Source organism: Triticum aestivum, chromosome 7D (genome assembly GCF_018294505.1).
Source record: "Triticum aestivum cultivar Chinese Spring chromosome 7D, IWGSC CS RefSeq v2.1, whole genome shotgun sequence".
NCBI lineage: Eukaryota > Viridiplantae > Streptophyta > Magnoliopsida > Poales > Poaceae > Triticum > Triticum aestivum.
In genome coordinates this window covers 34,495,680-34,513,614 of record NC_057814.1, presented here as the reverse complement: position 1 = coordinate 34,513,614, position 17,935 = coordinate 34,495,680, and the positions used below count along the sequence as shown (strand labels likewise).

At 47.8% G+C, this 17,935-nt stretch overlaps 1 pseudogene; it reads left to right on the top strand.

The window, feature by feature from the left end:
- The first annotated feature begins 14,679 nt into the window (after nucleotides 1–14,679).
- On the top strand, nucleotides 14,680–15,643 carry LOC123170703 (uncharacterized; annotated as a pseudogene).
- The last annotated feature ends 2,292 nt before the right edge of the window (nucleotides 15,644–17,935 follow it).

The following is a 17,935-nucleotide window of genomic DNA, read 5'->3' as shown; positions in this document are numbered from 1 at the left end:
CGTGGAGTACTGTAGCACCGTACTCTCCGTGCGCTGTGGACCTAGTTCTGTTAACATTGATCTCACCGTTCATTCTCGACCGGACAGTCGAAAAAGCGGTACTATGTTACATATAGGAGTAGTTGACATGCGCACAACATCATTTGTTATCGTCATATCTTACTACACTAGCAACAAGATTGTGTAGTACTGACGTATGAACCACTGCACATGCCTAGTAGTAGGAGCACTGTGTATGTTCAAGTGGCTGCCGTGTTTCGCACTCCTCCGTCGTAAGAGTGGAAACGCTTGCTGTAATCATTTTTTTCTTCAGAATGAAAACAGTGGACACGCTCTACCGTGCGGATCCTCCTCCAGCCATGCACTAAATTACTCACTTTCGCCGACGTGTGGGACAGCCAGCACCTGGGTCCACCAGCCATGCACTAAATTACTCCGTAGTAGAGTGACGGTAGACTACCCCGATCGAACCGCCGCAGTAATGCCCAATGAGCCGTCAAATCACAAAACCCCCTCCTTTCCAGCAGTAAGTTGGACGGACGAAGCAACCATCATTTCACTCTTCTCTCTCAGCTTCCTCTCTTGAAGAAAACCCCCACTCGCTTCGCTTCTCCCTCATCTCGTTCCTCCTTTCACTCTTCTCTCTCAGCTTCCTCTCTTGGATGGACGCCGGAGCACCGGCCGACGTGATGTCTATGGCTCTGGCCAAAACCGTCGAGGCTCATGGTACGAAGAAGCGCAAGCACCCCGCCGAGACTACCGCAGACAAGCTCAAAGCCATCGCCCTGTCCAAGCCCCCCTCTCCGGGATCCCTCATTAAGCAAGTCCAGGTAATGTCTCTTGTTGACGATCTTTTTCTCGATCTTGATCGTGTTTTTTCATCTAACACGCAGTACTAGTACTGGTAGTACAACTTTCTGGGTGATCTTGCATGTGATTTTAGTGTGCCAAATGACGGTTCTAAATTCCTCTTTTGACCAAAACATGCGAGAGGTTGACACTGATTTCTTATAGATTACTTTCAACTACTCCCTCTGTCCCAAATTTCTTGTCTTAGATTTGTCTAGATACGGATGTATCTAATACTAAAATGTGACTTGATACATCCGTATCTAGACAAATCTAAGACAAGAATTTTGGGACGGAGGGAGTACTTTATGAACATCAATGCTACCTTTTAAGAGGGTATATTTGCCTCAGTAACTTGTGTTATGGATATTGCATGTAATCCCTCTGCTCTCATGCCTTTGAAGACATGTTCTAGTGTCTTTGTTCACTCATTTCTGTGCGTATATGTAGTCATATATGGAGTATAATATCGAAAATCATCTTATATTTCTGAACGGAGGTAGTAATAAAATATGGTTTCTGTTTGAATTAGAACCAGGTCCGCGGTGGAGATGAAGTTCTCAAAGTCATGCCGTGTGAACTGGAAGACCTGATGATGAGTTCTACTGCTGAACTATCCAGCTGCTGTGTCCTTGTCGCCACGTGTCCTGAACTAGTGTTTTCCTGTAGCATTGTTGTCAGGCGTGTTCTCGAGGCTGTACTTGACCACAACAATTTCCTGGTTGTGCCTTCGATTACGAAGGGTGTGGTTCTTGTAAAGCTTCCCAACAAATCTGATGCGGCCTGTCTTCATCATCATGTTTATGAGTGGAAAGACCACTCTGTTAGGTTCTCCAAGGTTGACAAGATGGTGATGGTGCATGTAGACATCTCACACGAAGTCCATGGCCTAGTCAGTTATGCGGGGTTCATCCCGTAGGTCGGTGGCAAGAAATAGTCTGCAGAGTTTAGTTAGTGCAACTTTGCTTGTCTGTAGTAAGTACTATTGTTCAGTACTTGATTTGTGTTTGTGAACCCTGTATTGTTTATTAGTACTGCCGCTTTTGGTGTGTGGTCAGTCCTGAGAACGGTCTATGTTAATGTCTGTCCACTCAATTCAGTCTGTATATTTTGAAGTATCCAGATCATATTTTTTGTGAGGACGGTTTATCAATTATGGTTACACTCCAATATCTGTATGCATTGCAGGGTTTATCGCACCCACCAGGATTTCCAGTCCCATGGATGTTCGGTCCATACGATTTGTCACGACCTTTGGACTGTCCTGCTTGTGGGAGTAGGCGGGGCCCCTGCATGCCACGCGTAGTTGGACGATCAATCTTCTGTTTAGTACTTCAACATAGTGATTTCCTGGTAAGGATTCACTCGTGTCACATCAAGTAAATCTTATTGATTTACTGTCTAAATCTTATTGATTTAATGTCATGTTTTCTTTCTTTTCCTGCAATTTTACGATGCAGGTTTTGCCATGTGACATTCATCACAGAATAAACCGTTTGGTTTGCTCTACGATGGCTATTTTTGCAGGTTTCACTTCTTATGTCGTGTCAGTAACGAAGGCACTGTCCATCACTTATATTACTGGAAAAAATTGGATCAGTCTATTGTCTGAGTACAAGCTGAATCCCTATGATGAACTGCAGTTTGGTTTAACAAAAACGCCACAATTAGTCCTTCTCGCGTTTAAAAGAAATGAAGAAAAAAACTGGATCACGGTCACGGATCCTAGTCAAGTTAGAAAGCTGATCATAGCAGACCAGACACGATCGCCGCTGTCTCGCACAGATCGAGCACCAGCAGTTGCTCTAGCACTGACAGCGGCAGCAGCTCAGTCTGATCCAGCTGAGGATTGGGCACCGACCGCGTCAGCGGATCAGTCTGATCTACCGGAGGATCGGGCATCGACACCGGCACCAGCTCTACAAGGAGCACCATCTCCGGCAGCAGCAGCGGCTTCGGCACCTGCACCAACACTTGCACTTGCATTTGGTCCGGCCCGTGCAGTTGCACCGGCAACAGACTGGGCTGCAGTTCGCACTTCATATACCAAAGTCCTTACAAAAACCGACATGTCCACCTTCTTGGTAAGCATTGGCCGCCCAAGTGCTTCGTTCTTTTTTCTTTCCATGTTGTTTCACATGATTCACTGTGTTGATCTAACTGTTTGGGTATGTCTTCTTGTTTGCAAACAGAGAATTCCTAGAGCAACGAGGGAGTCGTTCAACAATCCGGGCGACCGCGGCCAAGTTTCTCTTACCATGCGCAGCCTTGGTGTGAATGAACCTGCTCAATATACCGTAAGTACAAAGGATGGTCGCATGATGATTGATGCTAAAGGATGGTCAAGGTTCAAATCTAAATCATATCTTGCGGTAGGGGATGATGTCAAAATCGAACTTTCTCGGCAAGGAGAGCTGGTCCAAATCAACTTTGAAATTCTTCAGTAGCAGCACGCAACTGCCGAACTGATCTATCCTCCGAGAGATTTTGATGTAATAATCTGGCATGGTGAAACAAGTGTCCTGTGTGTATAAGTAGTACGACAGTATTATTTATCACATGGTATATCGTTGATAGAATTGCAACTCTGATTGCTGGTTAGGAACTGTCGTTCGATTTCATTCCAACAGCTGCCGTGCTTTATTCAATTTTGTGTATTCGCCTTGCGACAGCATCTAAAACCAGCGCCGTACCGATCGCTTGCAATATGAAAAGCGCTGAGGTAGAACACATGGGCCCCCAAACATGCAGGGTCGGCCTGCGGCCCAAAGTCCAGAACCGTGAGCCTATCTGAGTATTATATTCTCAGCTGAACCCCCATAAAAAAGCTGAACCCCCATAATGCCCGTGCGTTGCAGAGGGAGTATATTTCTCGGCAAGGTGAGCCTGTGATATAAAAGATTTGTATATTTCTTTACAGAGGGAGTATCTCTCTGTCAAAAAATATATTTATGTGTAACTAGTTACTCCTGTCTTTCTACTTCCTTTCGCTGATATGTGGGGCAACCGGCAACGGGGTCCACGTGCCATATGCACAAATTAGAGTGCACAACTTCACGGTAGACACACCCCGGTCGTAGCGCCGCAGTAATGCCCAATGAGCCGTCAAATCACAACCCCCCTTTCCAGCTTTAGCAGTAAGCTGGACGGACGAAGCGGCAATATTTCACTGGGCCTGAATCCCCTTCTCCCTCGTCTGCTTGTTCAGAGAAAACCCCCTCTCGGCGATTGCATAGGGTTTTCTCATGGAGAACCAGGTACGAATTCTTCATCCATCCCCGATAAATCCAAGTCCCTTGGTCGCAGGTAATCCTAGGATGGCAGCCGCCGCCGTTGATGCATTTTTCTTCCTACTGAATCTAGTGTGTTTCATTTGCAGTGCCCAAAGTGCGAGTACCCTACAGGTTTCTGCGCCCTCGGCGAGACGCCACACTTGTTCCTTCTCATCCTAACACAACATTTTGAAACGCGCACAGTATGTTCCTAGAATCCTCTTTTCTATCCGGGAGGGTGGGGTTTTTTTTGAACATGCTGTGTTCTCATATTATTTTTCCTGCAGTGTATTATTTGCTCTGCCAGAACACATGTACTCAAGATGCTCGGCCTTGCCATAACTGAATACACTAGTTTAATGGTCACAGTGAAGACAAGCCATGGATATAAGTTCCGAGTTGGGTTCATGAACCAAGAAGATCGCTGCTTTTTTTATGGCCGAACTTGGATAAACTTTCTCAAGTGTTACGGACTGAAAGTTGGCGCACGAATGTTGATGGAAATAGCAGAACCTGGTCTCATCTTCACTGCGATCTTCCACCCCGACGTCGTTCCAATTGTTCATCCATGTTAGTTTTGTATCTGGTTCTTGCTTGTTGCCTCGATTACTTCTTAATCCACCTATTCTGTCTAACTAATCACAATTTAACTTTAGAAGTAGCAACGAATCTCTCACGAAGATGCTACTTCTAACTAATATTTTCTTATAATTGGTGGCACGTGTAGGTTTTTTCAGAGTTAAGCAGTCTGCTCGTTTGTTACTCTGTAATAACTCGGCTGTTACTAATGGCACTGAAGTTGACTGGATCGACATCCACAAGTTCCTACACTTTATTGATCGTCTTGAGGTCCTTGTGGGGCGTTTCAATGGTGGAAGGCCACGTGGGATATGTGTGCCACTGCTGCACTCGTTGAACAGGTCCAACTGTGTCGAGAAACTTATGGTACGAGCTGTTTTCTGTTATATATGTTGTTCATAAACTATTGCTTATACACAGTTTTACAGCTGTGATCTTCTTGAAACAGGAACTGCCGAGTTCTATTGTTCCTATACAGATGCCTGACCATGGTCGGGTCAGACTTGCGCTTGGTCACAACATGATGTTTATGTCGACCTACTCAATTCCCCTTGGAGGTGAAAAGATACTTATTCATGGGTGGTCTCAAATAATGAAGGCCCGTCCATCTTGGAGAATAGGACAGAAGATTATGTTCATGCTTTTCCATGGCTCTAAAGCGAATATCCTGTTTATTGACCACGTTGCGAGATGAAGCCGCTTTCAGAAGGTTGTGGATGCGCGGGGTGGCGCCTGGGCCTTGTCCTGGGGCTTGGCGGCCTCACCCTTGGTTAACTGTAGGCAAAGTAGCACTGTTCGAGGCGTGCTTTGTACGGTTGAACCTGTATAAGTACTCATACTGCTTTCAGCTTTGGTTGTTAAGTGCCCCTGCTGGTTTCAGTTAAGGTTGTTAAGTACTCCTGCTGCTTTTACAGTCTGTCGTGTTTCTTCAGTCCTGTCTTCCTCCAGCCGCCAAAACCAAACCAGCGCCGGCGGGGCCGCCTGCTTCCGCCTCCCACGGCTGGCTGCGCCTCAGCGCACGCATCGCCGCCCCACCGTCTCCTAAATCGTTAACGCCGACGTCCTCCGCGCGCTTTGGTGCGCTCGCCGCGGCGCCGCCCTCTCGCGTTGTCAACATGGTCAACAAACAACAGGAATCGGCAGAAGTACGTGGAGAGGATGACAGTAGGGGCCCACCACGTCAGCGTATGGAAAAATAAAATGCTTCCTCCTAGTGTTTTCCTGACATCTGGGACCCACGACATTGTGAGCGTATATAGTCAATAGACAAGAGAACAGCACAAGATCGGCTGACACCTGGGACGTAGCTACTCGAGCAGTATTTTTTTGTTTGGTATTGTTGAGACGGAGCAGGGTTTGAACTGGGCTGTGGCCCGTCTAGCCCAGGCTTATATTTTATGTTCACCATGTGACCAGCCCAGCTATTTTTTCTTTGTGAAAATGAGCCCAGTTTATTTTTTCTGAAGAATACCCAATCCAGGCCTACTTATTTTTCTACGCCCTGATGGGCTGCAACTCTTTCAAGACGCCTGCAAATCTTGAAAGTAATATGAAATGGGTTGTAAATATAAAAACAGATGACAAATTGGCAATTACTTTATAATTTCTGAATTTTTTCACATTTTCAGATTCCTATTTCACTGGGCATTAACCTAATTTAAATATATCTTCAAAGTACTTTAAATCTGGCTCGACATTTCGGTATTAAAAATAGTTTGGAACCCACAGAAATATGCGAAATTGGCCCTGGCCAACCAAAAAAACGACTGCAATAAATTGCATAAGAAGTTGCCATGAGCTATATATAAATTATTAAAAAAAGAGGGAGTGGTCTGACTTGTGGGCCTGTTTAGTTGACGCGTATGCAAGATTTTTTTAGTTATTATATACGTCAACAAACGATTCTAGCAGACGTAACCGTTGGATGTCAATCCAACGGCCGTCGTGTTTCTTCAATCTCTGATCTTCTTGCTCCAGCCGCCAAAGCAGCGCCGGCGGGACCGCCTACTCCCGCCTCCCGTGGCCGGCTGTGCTGCCGCGCAGGCCTCAGCGCCCCCTACTACTCCCACCGCTGGCCAGGGCATCCCTCTACTCACCCACACCCCCTGTTATTCTGCGGCGACGGCAGCCTCACACCGCAGCCGAACCGGTGAACCCTCGTACTCCTCTCCGCGCGGGCTTCCACTGCCGCGTCTTCCCCGGCTCCGCGTCGTCCCCTTCCTAGGCCTCGCCGTCGTCCACCGCCGTGGTGCTCTCGGCGCGGCGTGGTCAATGTGGTCAACGACCGACTTCCATCGGAAGAGTACTGTACGTGGAGAGGCTGACAGCTGGGTCCACGGCAGCCGCAAGGAAGTGCCTCCTTATTACGCGGAAAATAATTATTCCTCCACCTGACAGCAGGGACCCACCGGACGGGCCACCAGTATTTCGCGAAAAAAACGTTTCCCCCTGACTGCTGGGACCCACAGGACGGGCCACCGTATTTCGCGAAAAAAACGTTCCCCCCGCTGTCAGCTCGGACCCACCGGAAGTGCCTCCTTATTACGCACAAAAAAATGAATACCCCCTGCTAGCTGGGACCCACCTTGGTGGGAGGCTGACTTGTGGGCCTACTAAGTTGACTGGGACGGAGGCCTTTGTCAACTTTAGTCAATATATGAACGATTCTAGCTCCAGTGACCGTACGATGTCCATCCAACGGCCGTAGTGCTTCTTCAACCTCTGGTCTTCTTGCTCCAGCCGCCCAAAGCAGCGCCGGTCGTGCCGCCTGCTCCTGCCGCCCGTGGCCGGCTGTGATGCCGCGGAGGCCTCACCGCCCCCTACTACTCCCACCGCTGGCCAGGCCATCCCTCTACGCACCCACACCCCCTGTTATTCTGCGGCGACGGCAGCCTCACACCGCAGCCGAACGAGTGAACCCTCATACTCCTCTACGCGTGGGCATCCACTGCCGCGTCTTCCCCGGCTCCGCGTCGTCCCCTTCCTAGGCCTCGCCGTCGTCCACCGCCCTGGTGCTCTCGGCGCGGCGTGGTCAACGTGGTCAAGGAATGGCTTCCATCGGACGTGGACTGTACGTGGAGAGGCTGACAGCTGGGTCCACGGCCGCAGCAAGGAAGTGCCTCCTTATTACGCGCAAAATAATTATTCCTCCACCTGACAGCGGGGACCCACCGGACGGGCCACCGTATTTCGCGAAAAAAATGTTTCCCCCTGACTGCTGGGACCCACCAGCTACATCTTCGCACGCAAGGAAGTGCGTCCGAAAAAAAACGATTCGCCCCCCTGACTGCTGGACCCACCAGCTACATCTTCGCACGCAAGGAAGTGCGTCCGAAAAAAAAAACGATTCGCCCCCCTGACTGCTGGGACCCACCAGCTACATCTTCGCATGCAAGGAAGTGCGTCCGGCAAAAAAAACAAAACGATTCCCCCTGACTGCTGGGGACCAGCAGTTACACCTTCGCACGCAAGGAAGTGCGTCCGGGCAAAAAAACAAAACTATTCGCCCCCCTGACTGCTGGGACCCACCAGCTACATCTTCGCAGGCAAGGAAGTGCCTGACAGTCGGGACCCACCTGGTCGAAGCGTACGTAAGCGTTGTCATTCTGGTCGCGAACGTGTACGTACATATATACTGGTCGATGTAGAGGCGCGCACGTGTCGTAGTAGAGGCGCGTACGTGTCGTAGTAGAGCGCGCACGTAGCATGTACACGTACGTACAGCGGCCAGGGTGCAAGAAAGAAAATACGGCCACGTACGTACATACGGGCAGGGTCTCGAACGCCTACTCGCGCATACGTACGGCCAGGGCTCGTGTACATGGCTGGGTCAACAGCGTCGTCGTCGTGTTCATGGGGAGGCAACGGAATGCGTCGTGTTCATGGGGAGGCAACGGAATGCGTCGTGTTCATCGGGAGGCAACGGAACGCGTGGGAGCCAACCGGCTGGGTCGGAACGGAATGCGTGGTCGTGTTCATCGGGAGGGCTTGGACGGAACAGGCGATGGAAACGAGGCCTGGCGTACCGCAAAACGGAGGAAACGGCCTTGTGTTCGACCGGCCACGTTCGAAACGGGATCCTGTTCATCGGGAGGGGTCTGGCGTACCGCAAAACGGAGGAAACGGACCTCCTACGGTCGAAACGGGGGTCCTGTTGATCGGGAGGGGTGTGGCGTACCGCAAAACGGAGGAAACGGACTTGTGTTGGAGCGCTACGGTCGAAACGGGGGTCCTGTTGATCGGGAGGGGTGTGGCGTACCGCAAAACGGGACTCCACGGGATACTGTTCATCTCCACCGTCGACCTCCTCCAGCCTCCACGGGCTACCGTCGACCTCCTCCAGCCTCCACGGGCTCCTGTTCATCCAGCCTCCACCGCGCGCTACTCCACCGGCTACTGTTCAACCACCCCTCCACGGGCACCCCTCCACCGTCTACTGTTCATCCAGCCCTCCACACCACGGGGTCCTGTTCAACCACCCCTCCACGGGCACCCCTCCACCGTCTACTGTTCATCCAGCCCTCCACACCACGGGGTCCTGTTCATCCAGAGGCAACGCCACCGCTCACTGTTCATCCAACCCCCCCCCCCCGCAACGCTCACTGTTCATCCAATCGATCGGCTTCAGTTAGCAGCAGTAGCGAAGGAATCGCTCGATCGGGTTCAGTTAACAGCCATCGATCGATCGCTCGGGTTCAGTAACGCGTAGCCTGCAGTGCAATCGCTCGGGTTCAGTTAGAGCCCAACGCCTCGCTCGGGTTCAGTTAGAGCCAACGCCTCGCACACACGCGCGTACGTGTACGAGAGAAACGCGCATCGCTCGGCCCCCGACCTCCCATCGTAACCGGGAACTCCCCGAAATTTTCCTCCCCCTCGCTTCTACCATGGTTTTTTCCATCATGGACGCCCCAAAGAATGTCATGCAGCTGCGTCTCCGGCCCGCCCAGGACGAAAAGCCCATTTTCTGTCATGATTTTTTGTCATAGAAGTACGAGCCCACCACATCTATGACGATACCGGGTTTTGTCACAATTATCGTCATAGAAGTGTCATATGTATGACAGAAAAAAAAATTCGTTCGGCCCAAAATGTCACGGATGTGTCTTCTTTTGTAGTGTATTTTGAGAGTCTTAAATAGCATGGTAATTTGCTTAAATAATCCTAATATGCTTGGTATTCAAGAATAGTAAAAAATTCTCATGAGTGTGTTGAATACTAAGAAAAGTTTGATGCTTGATAATTGTTTTGAGATATAAAGATGGTGATATTAGAGTCATGCTAGTTGAGTAGTTGTGAATTTGAGAGATACTTGTGTTAAAGTTTGTGATTCTCGTAGCATGCACGTATGGTGAACCGTTATGTGATGAAATCGGAGCATGATTTATTTATTGATTGTCTTCCTTATGAGTGGCGGTCGGGGACGAGCGATGGTCTTTTCCTACCTATCTATCCCCCTAGGAGCATGCGCGTAATACTTTGCTTTGTTGACTTGTAGATTTTTGCAATAAGTATATGAGTTCTTTATGACTAATGTTGAGTCCATGGATTATACGCACTTTCTTCCTTCCACCATTGCTAGCCTCTCTAATACCGCGCACTTTTCGCCGGTATCATACACCCACCATAAACCTTCCTCAAAACAGCCACCATACCTACCTATCATGGCATTTCCATAGCCATTCCGAGATATATTGCCATGCAATTTTCCACCGTTCCGTTTATTATGACACGCTCCATCATTGTCATATTGCTTTGCATGATCATGTAGTTGACATCGTATTTGTGGCAAAGCCACCGTTCATAATTCTTTCATACATGTCACTCTTGATTCATTGATATCTCGGTACACCGCCGGAGGCATTCATATAGAGTCATATTTTGTTCTAAGTATCGAGTTGTAATTGTTGAGTTGTAAGAAAATAAAAGTGTGATGATATTCATTTTTAGAGCATTGTCCCAAGTGAGGAAAGGATGATGGAGGCTATGATTCCCCCACAAGTCGGGATGAGACTCCGGACGAAAAAAAAGAGGCCATAAAAAAAGAGAGGAAAAGGCCCAAATAAAAAAAAAAGAGAAGGGACAATGTTACTATCCTTTTACCACACTTGTGCTTCAAAGTAGCACCATGATCTTCATGATAGAGAGTCTCTCATTTTGTCACTTTCATATACTAGTGGGAAATTTTCATTATAGAACTTGGCTTGTATATTCCAATGATGGGCTTCCTCAAAATGCCCTAGGTCTTCGTGAGCAAGCGAGTTAGATGCACACCCACTTAGTTTCTTTTGTTGAGCTTTCATATACTTATAGCTCTAGTGCATCCGTTGCATGGCAATCCCTACTCACTCACATTGATATCTATTGATGGGCATCTCCATAGCCTGTTGATACGCCTAGTTGATGTGAAACTATCTTCTCTCTTTTTGTCTTCTCCACAACCACCATTCTATTCCACATATAGTGCTATGTCCATGGCTCATGCTCATGTATTGCGTGAAGATTGAAAAAGGTTGAGAATGTCAAAAGTATGAAACAATTGCTTGGCTTGTCATCGGGGTTGTGCATGATTTAAGTACTTTGTGTGGTGAAGATAGAGCATAGCCAGACTATATGATTTTGTAGGGATAACTTTCTTTGGCCATGTTATTTTGAGAAGACATGACTGCTTTGTTAGTATGCTTGAAGTATTATTATTTTTATGTCAATATTAAACTTTTGTCTTGAATCTTTCGGATCTGAATATTCATACCACAATTAAGAAGAATTACATTGAAATTATGCCAAGTAGCACACCGCATCAAAAATTCTGTTTTTATCATTTACCTACTCGAGGACGAGCAGGAATTAAGCTTGGGGATGCTTGATACGTCTCAAACGTATCTATAATTTTTTATTGCTCCATGCTATATTATCTACTGTTTTGGACATTATTGGGCTTTATTATTCACTTTTATATTATTTTTGGGACAAACCTGTTAACCGGAGGCCCAGCCCAGAATTGCTGTTTTTTTTTGCCTATTTCAGAGTTTCGGAGAAAAGGAATATCAAACGGAGTCCAAACGGAATAAAACCTTCCGGAACGTGATATTTAGGAAGAATATGATCCAGGAGACTTGGACCCTACGTCAGGAAACAAAGGAGGAGGCCACGAGGTAGGGGGCGCGCCTACCCCCTAGGGCGCGCCCTCCACCCTCGTGGGCCCCCTGTTGCTCCACCGACGTACTCCTTCCTCCTATATATACCTACGTACCCCCAAACGATCATATACGGAGCCAAAAACCTAATTGCACCGCCGCAACCTTCTGTACCCACGAGATCCCATCTTGGGGCCTATTCCGGAGCTCCGCCGGAGGGGGCATCGATCACGGAGGGCTTCTACATCATCACCATAGCCCCTCCGATGAAGTGTGAGTAGTTTACCTCAGACCTTCGGGTCCATAGTTATTAGCTAGATGGCTTCTTCTCTCTTTTTGCATCTCAATACAATGTTGTCCCCCTCTCTCGTGGAGATCTATTCAATGTAATCTTCTTTCTACAGTGTGTTTGTTGAGACCGATGAATTGTGGGTTTATGATCAAGATTATTTATGAACAATATTTGAATCTTCTGAATTCTTTTATGTATGATTGGTTATCTTTGCAAGTCTCTTCGAATTATCAGTTTGGTTTGGCCTACTAGATTGATCTTTTTTGCAATGGGAGAAGTGCTTAGCTTTGGGTTCAATCTTGCAGTGTCCTTTCCCAGTGACAGTAGGGGCAGCAAGGCACGTATTGTATTGTTGCCATCGAGGATAACAAGATGGGGTTTTTATCATATTGCATGAATTTATCCCTCTACATCATGTCATCTTGCTTAAGGCGTTACTCTGTTTTTATGAACTTAATACTCTAGATGCATGCTGGATAGCGGTCGATGAGTGGAGTAATAGTAGTAGATGCAGGCAGGAGTCGGTCTACTTGTCTCGGACGTGATGCCTATATACATGATCATACCTAGATATTCTCATAACTATGCTCAATTCTGTCAATTGCTCAACAGTAATTTGTTCACCCACCGTAGAATACTTATGCTCTCGAGAGAAGCCACTAGTGAAACCTATGGCCCTCGGGTCTATCTTCATCATATTAATCTTCCAACACTTAGTTATTTACTTTGCTTTTATTTTACTTTGCATCTTTATCACAAAAATACCAAAAATATTATCCTATCATATCTATCAGATCTCACTCTCGTAAGTGGCCGTGTAGGGATTGACAACCCCTTATCGCATTGGTTGCGAGGATTTATTTGTTTTGTGTAGGTGCGAGGGACTCGCGCGTAGCCTCCTACTGGATTGATACCTTGGTTCTCAAAAACTTAGGGAAATACTTACGCTACTTTGCTGCATCACCCTTTCCTCTTCAAGGGAAAACCAACGCAGTGCTCAAGAGGTAGCAGTGACGCGGGCTCCTCCTTCTTCACGGAGCCGCGGCGGCACCTCGAGGAGGAGCCGGCCTCACGGTCGTGCTTCCCCTTGCGGTTCCAGAAGCCCATGGCTTCGTGGTGGCCGGCCGGCGAGCTCGAGGACAAGGGAGGGGTAGGGTTCGGCGCTGTCGGGTTTCGAGGAGGCCGCGGGGTGGCGTGGGGCAGTGTGGACGACGACCAGTCCAGGGTTTCCACTTAAAGAAGGACGGCGACCCTTCGATGTGCGGATGACAGGTGGGGCCGCCCGCTCGTGCGCATTGATGTGGGCGGGTGGGAGATAGATGGCCGCCTGCCACGCGGCCCCGACGCGGATGAGGCGCGCATCCGTTTGGTGTCCGCCGCGACCCAAACCCGGCGCAAGTTTGCGCTCGAAATGGGTCGGCCCGGACACAAAACGGACAAGATGGGTCCGGGCCGTCGCATGCTGGGCCGCCTCGTTTGTCCCTTTTACCCCAAACGGACGGGGCCGGACAGGATGGGGTCGCGCGGTGGAATTGGCCTTATCTCGCTGCAGCTGAGCCTTTTTCCCCAGGCACCCCCCGCGTTAGCTACATCTGGTGGGCCGCCCGTCCAAATGAAACGACAAACAAACGGGCCGCAGGAAACCCCGTCAGCACCCTTGGGCGTCAGTCACCAACGTAGGCTACCACGGCGTCTCTTGCCATCGCGTACACGCATTAACTATACCTTCGTCTGCCAGCTGCAACACCACGGAGGTTCCGCATCCCTAGGCGAACGAACGTGAGACGATACAGAGAGCGCGCGAGCTCGTCCACGCCAAGTAATTTTCGTCTTTGTCTGGTGTTAAACTGCATCACTCCTTCCTTGAAAAAACGGCATCACTCCTCCATCCTTACCTTGACCTCGAGCAACAGAGCCAACCGTGAGTTGCTAGCTCGCCTTGCAGTCTCGATTGGGGAGCTTTTACGACGCGGCTTCCCAGTCCAGTGACTCACCCCTTTTGTTGCCGAAGGTTTGGCCTTTCAGAAATCTGAGCTATGCCATGTATCGGTACGAATGACCTTTATCACTTTGCAACAGCTGCAGACTTGCAATTGCGTCCTCATTTCTCCACTAAAATAATGTGTCGTCACATAGGGATAGGGGTTGCCGTCCCGGGCGATGCTGCTTCCAACTGCTCTGGTCGAGCTTCGTGTGCTATCTTTGTTTGCACCTTCGGTTGAGCGGCTCGGCCAGGTGTTGTTGTTGGACGGTTGGCAGTCTTTGGTGCATGAACACATTTCTTTCACTGGGATAAGATCAAGGGGAGGGAAAATCATTAATGTTGTCAACCTGGTTTCCTAATTTAATGTGAAGTTAACATTGTTGTCAAAATCAATTAAAAATTAATACAATCAATGTTGTTTCTAACTCAACTTCAATTAATGCAATTCATAATTTTATTCCTAATTTACCAACAACGTAATTAATAAAGTAGCTAAAATGGCTGATATCATCTCGATTCATCCAAATCGTGGTTTACGGTAGTGGCAGATCCCCGTGCTCCGCCGGCCCAATGGCGCTCCCGGATGAACTCCTGGAGGAGATCTTCCTCCGCCTCCCCGCGGCCGCCGACCTCGCGCGCGCCTTCACGGCCTGCGTCTCCTTCCGCCGCGTCATCACCGGCCATCCCTTCCTCCGCCGATTCCGCGTGCTCCACCCGCCGCCTCTCCTCGGCATCCTCTGCTGGGATCTCACCCCGGCCCAGCCGCCCCACCCTTCCGCCGCCGCAGCGGCCACCTTGGCCGGCGCCGACTTCTCCTGCCCCTTCCTCCCCCCGTCCCCCGACCGCTGGTACCGCCGCGACGTCCTCGACGGTTGCACCCTTTTCAGCCCCCGCTTCAAGGCGGGCAGCCATTCGCGCAACAGCATGCACAGGCCCAGCGACCTGGTCACGGAGTTCGCCGTCTGCGACCCGCTGCACCGCCGCTACCTCCTGCTGCCTGCCCTCCCCGACCATCTAGCCGACCTGGTCCATCAGCCGGACATCGTGGAGCGTGAGCCCTTCCTTGCTCCTCCTGGTGACTCGTCATTCAGAGACTTCAGAGTCATGTGCTTGGTGCGGTGCACAACCAAGCTCGTCCTCTTCGTCTTCTCCTCCTGCGCTGGGCAATGGCTCGCTGATCCTATCACATTTGACGTGTTTGGGTGCGTCGCGGCGTTGCGCCGCTACTACGCCCATGGATGCTTCTGTTGGCAGACTTGTGATGGTGCCGACATGCTCGTGCTCGACACGCGCGGGATGGAGTTCTCCACTGTCGACCTTCCACCTCCACCTGGCTCTTATATGCGGGACATGGCCATTGTGGAGGCAGAGGAAGGAAGGTTTGGGATGTTTACTATCTCTGATAAAGTTAAACGTGGTGTATATCATCTCTTGTATGCCACACGATGCAAGGATGGGAATGGGGAAAACCAATGGCAACCCAAGCCTCCAATCTCTTTGCCAGAAAATTATCGCTATTGCATCAAGGGTGTAGCTGGTGGATACTTACTCCTAATTGGGTATCCAAAAGATGATAGGTCAACAGTAGACTATTTTTCACTGAATCTCCAGACTTTCCAGGTTGAATGGTTCTGTCAGACTGGTGATTATGTCATGATTGGTCACATGTATGCCGATCTCCCACCGCCCTTATCCCCACCAACTCTTTGAAGTGATAAGCTTGCCCTCTATTTTGAATTTCTTATTTTGCAGCCATATGACATTGCAATATGATGCAGGTGTTGGTCTTCTTGCAAGTGTGCATTATCATTATACTTTGACAAACGGTCCTGAATTAACGCTGACATGGCCAACTCCCAAGTTACTTTCAACCCTTTATAATACTCACTCATATTGCTTGTCATTATTTAGTTGCTATTCTAATGGTTAGTAGTTTAGTACATCTGTGAAATTCGAAAACTGTGAATTTCAGCATAGGCAAGTATTTGTTTCTCATCCTGTGAATATTACTGTCATCATTTTCAGTGTCATATAGAAACAGTAATCAACAGTCTTATTGTGAATAGTACGCACAGGATTTGGATATGTGTATTTGCTACCTTCCCTTCAGTGTCTTTTCTCGTACATTTTCCCCTCCGTCTTTAGTTAATTATTAAACCATTTGCTTCTGCTAGGTCCTTTCAGAATTGTTACATTCTTCTCACCAATTGATTTCTTTAGTTCGTTACTTTGTGGTGAGATCCATTAAGCACATTTCATACAGTCCTAAGTATTACTTTTAGTAGCAGCAAGCAGCAGTATTTATCAAAAGTGGCAATTTGCACCACCTATATTTGGATTTTGTTGGGCTGTGCAGTGTGCATCATGTCTAATGAATTCTTGTTTTGGCTGGTGAGACTCACAGTCAGCTGAGGTTGCATTAGATAGCATGCTAAATTTGGGTTTTGCCAGCTGGCATCATCACCAAGTTATCAAGTCTGGTGGTGTTAGGTGGAATAGCTATAATTTTTCGTGCAGTCAATTGACCACAATGGTTGAATGTTCAAATTTATGTGTTTTCATCTCATGATGCACTTGCAAGTAGCGACTTGGGATCATACTATTGCTCATGATGTTGCTAAATTAGGCCATGGGAAAAAAAAATGTTTTTTCACCATCATCATATTCGTAATGACCCAATCTGTAATTACGCTTTGTTGTTGTTGTATCATATTTGGAATGACCCAATCTGTGATTATGCTGAAAACTTGCAACTGACATATTGTAACTGACGCTGGTCTTCCCACGTGGCAAACGCACTAGTCAAACCAACGTCTTACTCATGGACAGCTGAGACATACACTACATCCGATTCCCAAACGTGTGTTGAGCCTAATGGGAAATATGAAAACTGTTGTGGACTGCACTCCACTGCTATGTCCGAATAGATGGCACAACCTCTGATTTTTCTTTGAAAGAGAGTAGTGGGGTTGGAACCTGGATGGTTGGTGGCACAACCAACTGTACCCAGCAACGCAATGCCCTAGTGATTCCCTAGTTTCAGCTCTTGTTGCTCCTATGACAATACGGCGTGATACTTGGTGTGACATTCTCAGAGCCAGTTTATGTAATGACGGCTCCTATCTTGCCTCTCATTCATCTACAAATCAATCACTCTGATTAAATAATGATAGGCTTCTGCAGTTCTACCTAGTGGCAGCTTATAACGTCTTTGCTTGTACTAATAAATCAAACTTCTTAATCTACATTTTATCTCTCTGTCTTGCATAACATGCAAAATGATAGGTGAATACTAAGTTGTTGCGATAACACATGAATCCAGATGCCGTGCTGATGTCTATGCCCAGTAACATTTCTAATCTGGAACTGTAAATACATGTTTAGTTGTCTAGATAACTTCAGAAACATGTTTGTGTAGTTTGGCAAATAAGAGTTGGCTTTATGAGCATTTCAATCAAATTGGATACTCTTCAGCATAATGACTTTTAGTGGCAGTTCAAAAGTAGAGGTTTGTATTGCAAACTAGTACTCCCTCTGTTCACAAATATAAGATGTTCTAACTTTTTTCTGAATCGGATGTATATAGACACATCTTTTATGTTTGTTCACTCATTTCAGTCTGTATGTAGTCCGTATTGAAATATCCAAAACATCTTATATTTATGAACGGTTGGAGTAGTATTCATGAAAATTGTGTATTATGGCGAGTTAAAATCCTCATTCCCATTTGGTCATTCAGTTGAATACATTCCTTTCTTTTTATAAATAAGAGAGGCTTGCAGACACATGCTTTATATTCCTCGGTTTGTTTCGGTTTAATATTTTC